Source organism: Rutidosis leptorrhynchoides, chromosome 11 (genome assembly GCF_046630445.1).
Source record: "Rutidosis leptorrhynchoides isolate AG116_Rl617_1_P2 chromosome 11, CSIRO_AGI_Rlap_v1, whole genome shotgun sequence".
Taxonomy (NCBI): Eukaryota; Viridiplantae; Streptophyta; class Magnoliopsida; order Asterales; family Asteraceae; genus Rutidosis; species Rutidosis leptorrhynchoides.
Genome location: NC_092343.1, coordinates 169,110,963 through 169,117,820, shown reverse-complemented (window position 1 = coordinate 169,117,820; position 6,858 = coordinate 169,110,963). Strand labels below are relative to the sequence as shown.

Genomic DNA, 6,858 nt, shown 5'->3' with positions numbered 1-6,858 from the left:
TATTTAAAGAGTCTCCACCACAGGCATCAATAACTGTCTATTACTTATAAAAATGGAAAAGATCAAACCGAGACAGATGATTAAGCTTTAGGCCATACACTCACTGATTTGCGTTTTGATGAAAAAGTTATTTGAAAACTTGATGGTTTGCAAATTCAACAAATCAATGTATGACTAAAATGAAATGTCCCGTTCTTATTGATTAAAAACGTTCCATATTAATTGATTTCGTTGCGAGGTTTTGACCTCTATATGAGACGTTTTTCAAAGACTGCATTCATTTTAAAACAAACCATAACCTTTATTTCATCAATAAAGGTTTAAAAAGCTTTACGTAGATTATCAAATAATGATAATCTAAAATATCCTGTTTACACACGACCATTACATAATGGTTTACAATACAAATATGATACATCGAAATCAGTTTCTTGAATGCAGTTTTTACACAATATCATACAAACATGGACTCCAAATCTTGTCCTTATTTTAGTATGCAACAGTGGAAGCTCTTAATATTCACCTGAGAATAAACATGCTTTAAACGTCAACAAAAATGTTGGTGAGTTATAGGTTTAACCTATATATATCAAATCGTAACAATAGACCACAAGATTTCATATTTCAATACACATCCCATACATAGAGATAAAAATTATTCATATGGTGAACACCTGGTAACCGACATTAACAAGATGCATATATAAGAATATCCCCATCATTCCGGGACACCCTTCGGATATGATATAAATTTCGAAGTACTAAAGCATCCGGTACTTTGGATGGGGTTTGTTAGGCCCAATAGATCTATCTTTAGGATTCGCGTCAATTAGGGTGTCTGTTCCCTAATTCTTAGATTACCAGACTTAATAAAAAGGGGCATATTCGATTTCGATAATTCAACCATAGAATGTAGTTTCACGTACTTGTGTCTATTTTGTAAATCATTTATAAAACCTGCATGTATTCTCATCCCAAAAATATTAGATTTTAAAAGTGGGACTATAACTCACTTTCACAGATTTTTACTTCGTCGGGAAGTAAGACTTGGCCACTGGTTGATTCACGAACCTATAACAATATATACATATATATCAAAGTATGTTCAAAATATATTTACAACACTTTTAATATATTTTGATGTTTTAAGTTTATTAAGTCAGCTATCCTCGTTAGTAACCTACAACTAGTTGTCCACAGTTAGATGTACAGAAATAAATCGATAAATATTATCTTGAATCAATCCACGATACAGTGTATACGTATCTCAGTATTGATCACAACTCAAACTATATATATTTTGGAATCAACCTCAACGATGTATAGCTAACTCCAACATTCACATATAGAGTGTCTATGGTTGTTCCAAAATATATATAGATGTGTCGACATTATAGGTCAAAACATTGTATACGTGTCTATGGTATCTCAAGATTACATAATATATAATACAAGTTGATTAAGTTATGGTTGGAATAGATTTGTTACCAATTTTCACATAGCTAAAATGAGAAAATTATCCAATCTTGTTTTACCCATAACTTCTTCATTTTAAATCCGTTTTGAGTGAATCAAATTGCTATGGTTTCATATTGAACTCTATTTTATGAATCTAAACAGTAAAAGTATAGGTTTATAGTCAGAAAAATAAGTTATAAGTCATTTTTGTAAAGGTAGTCATTTCAGTCGAAAGAACGACGTCTAGATGACCATTTTAGAAAACATACTTCCACTTTGAGTTTAACCATAATTTTTGGATATAGTTTCATGTTCATAATAAAAATCATTTTCTCCGAATAACAACTTTTAAATCAAAGTTTATCATAGTTTTTAATTAACTAACGCAAAACAGCCCGCGGTGTTACTACGACGGCGTAAATCCGGTTTTACGGTGTTTTTCGTGTTTCCAGGTTTTAAATCATTAAGTTAGCATATCATATAGATATAGAACATGTGTTTAGTTGATTTTAAAAGTCAAGTTAGAAGGATTAACTTTTGTTTGCGAACAAGTTTAGAATTAACTAAACTATGTTCTAGTGATTACAAGTTTAAACCTTCGAATAAGATAGCTTTATATGTATGAATTGAATGATGTTATGAACATCATTACTACCTTAAGTTCCTTGGATAAACCTACTGGAAAAGAAAAAAATGGATCTAGCTTCAATGGATCCTTGGATGGCTCGAAGTTCTTGAAGCAGAATCATGACACGAAAATAAGTTCAAGTATGATCATCACTTGAAATAAGATTGTTATAGTTATAGAAATTGAACCAAAGTTTGAATATGATTATTACCTTGTATTAGAATGATAACCTACTGTAAGAAACAAAAATTTCTTGAGGTTGGATGATCACCTTACAAGATTGGAAGTGAGCTAGCAAACTTGAAAGTATTCTTGATTTTATGTAACTAGAACTTGTAGAATATATGAAGAACACATAGAACTTGAAGATAGAACTTGAGAGAGATCAATTAGATGAAGAAAATTGAAGAATGAAAGTGTTTGTAGGTGTTTTTGGTCGTTGGTGTATGGATTAGATATAAAGGATATGTAATTTTGTTTTCATGTAAATAAGTCATGAATGATTACTCATATTTTTGTAATCTTATGAGATATTTCATGGTAGTTGCCAAATGATGGTTCCCACATGTGTTAGGTGACTCACATGGGCTGCTAAGAGCTGATAATTGGAGTGTATATACCAATAGTACATACATATAAAAGCTGTGTATTGTACGAGTACGAATACGGGTGCATACGAGTAGAATTGTTGATGAAACTGAACGAGGATGTAATTGTAAGCATTTTTGTTAAGTAGAAGTATTTTGATAAGTGTATTGAAGTCTTTCAAAAGTGTATAAATACATATTAAAAAACTACATGTATATACATTTTAACTGAGTCGTTAAGTCATCGTTAGTCGTTACATGTAAGTGTTGTTTTGAAACCTTTAGGTTAACGATCTTGTTAAATGTTGTTAACCCAATGTTTATAATATCAAATGAGATTTTAAATTATTATATTATCATGATATTATTATGTATAAATATATCTTAATATGATATATATACATTAAATGTCTTTACAACGATAATCGTTACATATATGTCTCGTTTAAAAATCATTAAGTTAGTAGTCTTGTTTTTACATATGTAGTTCATTGTTAATATACTTAATGATATGTTTACTTATCATAGTATCATGTTAACTATATATATCCATATATATGTCATCATATAGTTTTTACAAGTTTTAACGTTCGTGAATCACCGGTCAACTTGGGTGGTCAATTGTCTATATGAAACATATTTCAATTAATCAAGTCTTAACAAGTTTGATTGATTAACATGTTGGAAACATTTAATCATGTAAATATCAATCTCAATTAATATATATAAACATGGAAAAGTTCGGGTCACTACATAAAAAGCTTAATCCCACACTTAAAGTGTTGACTGCCTTTAATTTTAAGACTTTTGAAATAATTCACTTAAGCTCAAGACAAGTAGGAGAAGTGAATTCGTACTAAGAAACGTTGAAAATTTTATTTTAAGTTTCACTTTCTCATTTATTCAATTAACCTAATTATCCTAATCTAACTATTACTAAAGCTATAGAAAAATAAACACACGGGTTGCCTCCCGAGAAGCGCTTGTTTTTGTTCGAGTCACGAGCCTGACTCTAGCCTTATTTCTCAAGAAATATAGGTGACTCTCTTGCATCCATCAATACACACAAGAGGTAATATTGGAACATACCGATGAGATTGAATCGGACATGGAAAAAGGTATGTCCAATGAGAGGAGAAGGTGTTTTAAAGTGAATGCTTTGTTTAACTCGAGGTATAACAAAGTTCTCAACTTCTTTTACCTCCTTGATTTGTGCGGGTTGGTCAAAGGGGTCCTCATCACTCCATGATGTGTATGTCATTATGTATTTAAGTGATGGTTTATAGGGTAGCCCTGACGCTAAACTCGTCTTTCTTCTTTGTGACTTCTGGTTGGTCATAATGTTGTACTCTAGACATGGAGGTGGGATGATGTCTATTGACGTCTCCAATGTGGTAGCAACATTAACAACTAATTCGGTGCTAGAATCCTCCATCTCTTTCTTCTCATCTGGGCTTTCCATTTCAATTTCTTCATCCACCTCCTCGTTGCTCTGGTCGGGAATTTCAAGAACAATTGGTTCAGAGAGTTCTTCTAGAACGAAATCCTCTCCAGTCATTAAAAGATCAAAATAAGGTGGGAGTGAAGATTGGGTTGGTGTGGAGTGGTTATTTTTCTTGTCTTCTACTTCTATCTTCTTCTCTTAATTCTCAGAATAAGAGGTGACTTTTCTAGTGGAGATGGTACTTACTTCGCCATTCCCATCAGAAGGACATACAGACTCGTCGATCGTGAAAGTGACCTCTTCTCCACGGGCTTTCAGGGTGATAGTCTGTGAATAAACATCAACAATCGCTTTAGCTGTATTCATGAAAGGCCTTCCTAAGATGATAGCGATTTTCATGTCTTGTTTATAGTCCATAACCACAAAGTCGGTCGGAAAGAGGAATTTTTCGACTTTAACCATGACATTCTCAGCTATTCCCTTAGGATATCTAGTGGATTGGTCAGCTAGCTGGATGCTCATTTTGGTAGGGTTAAGGTTTTCAATTTCGAGTCTCTGGAACAGTGAGTAGGGCATGAGATTGATGTTGGCACCAAGGTCAGCGAGAGAATAGATAGTACCAGATTGGTAAATAGAACAAGGAATGGTGAATCGTCCGGTATCCCCTAGTTTTTCAGGAAGAGTATTTAAGAGAATGCCTGAACAATCTGCATTCTGCGGGACATTGGGTACTTCAGGTACCTTATCCTTGGTTGATAGGAGTTTCCTAAAATACTTCTTACTATGAGGATTTTTAGACACAGTGTCCAAAAATTTACCATCAAGCTTGAAAGATTTCATCTTGTTATGTCTTTGCTTGAGACGGCATGGGAATGGAATGGGTGCTTTCCCATCGGGTTTAGGTGTTGACTCAATGACTACTGCCGAAAGGGTATTAGTTAGTTTCTTCTCCTTAGAAGAAACTGAAGGTTGGCTATGTGCCATCTTTGAGTCATTTTTAGGACAACCTAGAGAATCGAGACGTTGATTTAGCTGGCTTATTTGATTTTGAAGACTACTCAAGTGATTAGTCATGACTAAGTCAGCCGCATCCTGTCTTACTGTGATCAAGTGGATGATATGCAGTAGGACATCGTCTGGACTTATCTCTGGTGGGGTAGTGGGTTTGATAGCGAATTTAGTGGGTGGGTTGTGTGGATAATCTAAGATGTTATCGGAGTAAGCAACAGAGTCCTCACACTCAGCCTGGTATACCTTGGCCGAATGTGGGTCAGTACAATTCTGGCATAATTGCACTTGAGACACATGTTGCGGGAGTTTCTTTAGCTCTCCAACTTCTTTGGTGAGGTTTTCTATTTGGTCTAAGAGAAATTTGATGGTTTTAATTTCGATAGGATCAGAGGCGGAAAGCGGTGTTGCTGATGAAATGTGCTCTTCTGTGTTCCAATCGTGATGGTGCATGGTCATCTCCTCGATCAATCTCCAGGCCTCGTCAGCAGTGAAGTTCATGAAGTTACCCTGAGAAACAGCATCAAGAGTAGACTTATTGTTCTGATTCAGACCTTTGTAGAAGGTCAAAATCTGATCAGAGCTCTCAAGACGGTGGTTTGGGCATCTTCGAAGCAAGTGTTTGAATCTTTCCCATGCATTGTAGAGTAATTCATCGTATGCTTGTTGAAAGTTTACGATATCATTCCTAAGTCTGATTTGTTTTGATGGAGGAAGTACTTGGATAAGAAACTGGTTGCCATTTCCTCCCATGAGGTGATAGAATTGGGTGCTAACCCCTCAAACCAAGTTTTGCATGAAGAGTTAAGGAATAAGGGAACAGATACAGACGAACTACATCTTGTTCAACCCCGTTTTACTTATATGAGTTGGATAAGGAGAGGAATCTATCTAAGTGAGAGTTGGGATCGTCATTTGGTAAGCCATGGAATAGATAGTTATTCTGAATGAGTTGTATGATGCTATGCTTAGGCACAAAAGACGCTCCATTAACCTCTGGATAGAGTATCGGTCCTCCTGTCCTTCTAACGAGGGTTTGGTGATGTCAGCGAGAGTGATGCGTGCGGCCATCGTCGAACTATCAGCAGATAAGTGTGGATCTCGTCGGATGGGTAGAAGAAAGGAAGTGTCGGAAGAATTCTTAGCGGTCTAAATAAGTTAAACCATCCTAAAGGTTCACTAATAAGGAAGTCCATATTAAGCTTTTTAATTAATCTAAATTAAGCTAATATTATCTAACCTAACTACGGTAAACTAGTAACTTCTGACAAAGCTAGTCTCAGTAAAAAGGGTCTCTTAAAAACTAACTAATCTAAACAGGCTCCAAATCATACTACCGCTCCCCGGCAGCGGCGCCAAAAATTGACTACACTCCTGTGATATGCCCAAATCGGACGGTTTATTTATGCGGTGTCGTTAGGTCGCAAAACGTCAATTCAGGATATCAACAGAAGAAGTTGATTCTTTAATTTATATATGCTGGGCCTAAATCTATTATTCCTTCCTATGGATTAGCAAGGGCAAATATGACCTAGGGTCGTTCCTTGAGCGGTCGAATTTGAAACGGAGCTTATTCAGATAATTTAGTAATTAAGATTGGGTCTGTACACAATTTAGTATCAAAGACTAGTGGCCAGGTACACCTTGTGTGGAGATGCAGGATCCTTTTGGTCCCAATAAATTGGCGACTGTTCGGAAAATCCAACAACCAAGTCCAACCGGTTTATTCTAGA

General features: G+C 35.2%; 1 non-coding gene across 1 annotated transcript; it reads left to right on the top strand.

Annotated features, from left to right (window-relative positions):
• The first annotated feature begins 5,714 nt into the window (after positions 1-5,714).
• Positions 5,715-5,821, top strand: LOC139878980 (small nucleolar RNA R71). The gene has a single exon (XR_011769838.1). It is a non-coding gene; the product is annotated as a small nucleolar RNA R71 (small nucleolar RNA).
• Positions 5,822-6,858: the final 1,037 nt, after the last annotated feature.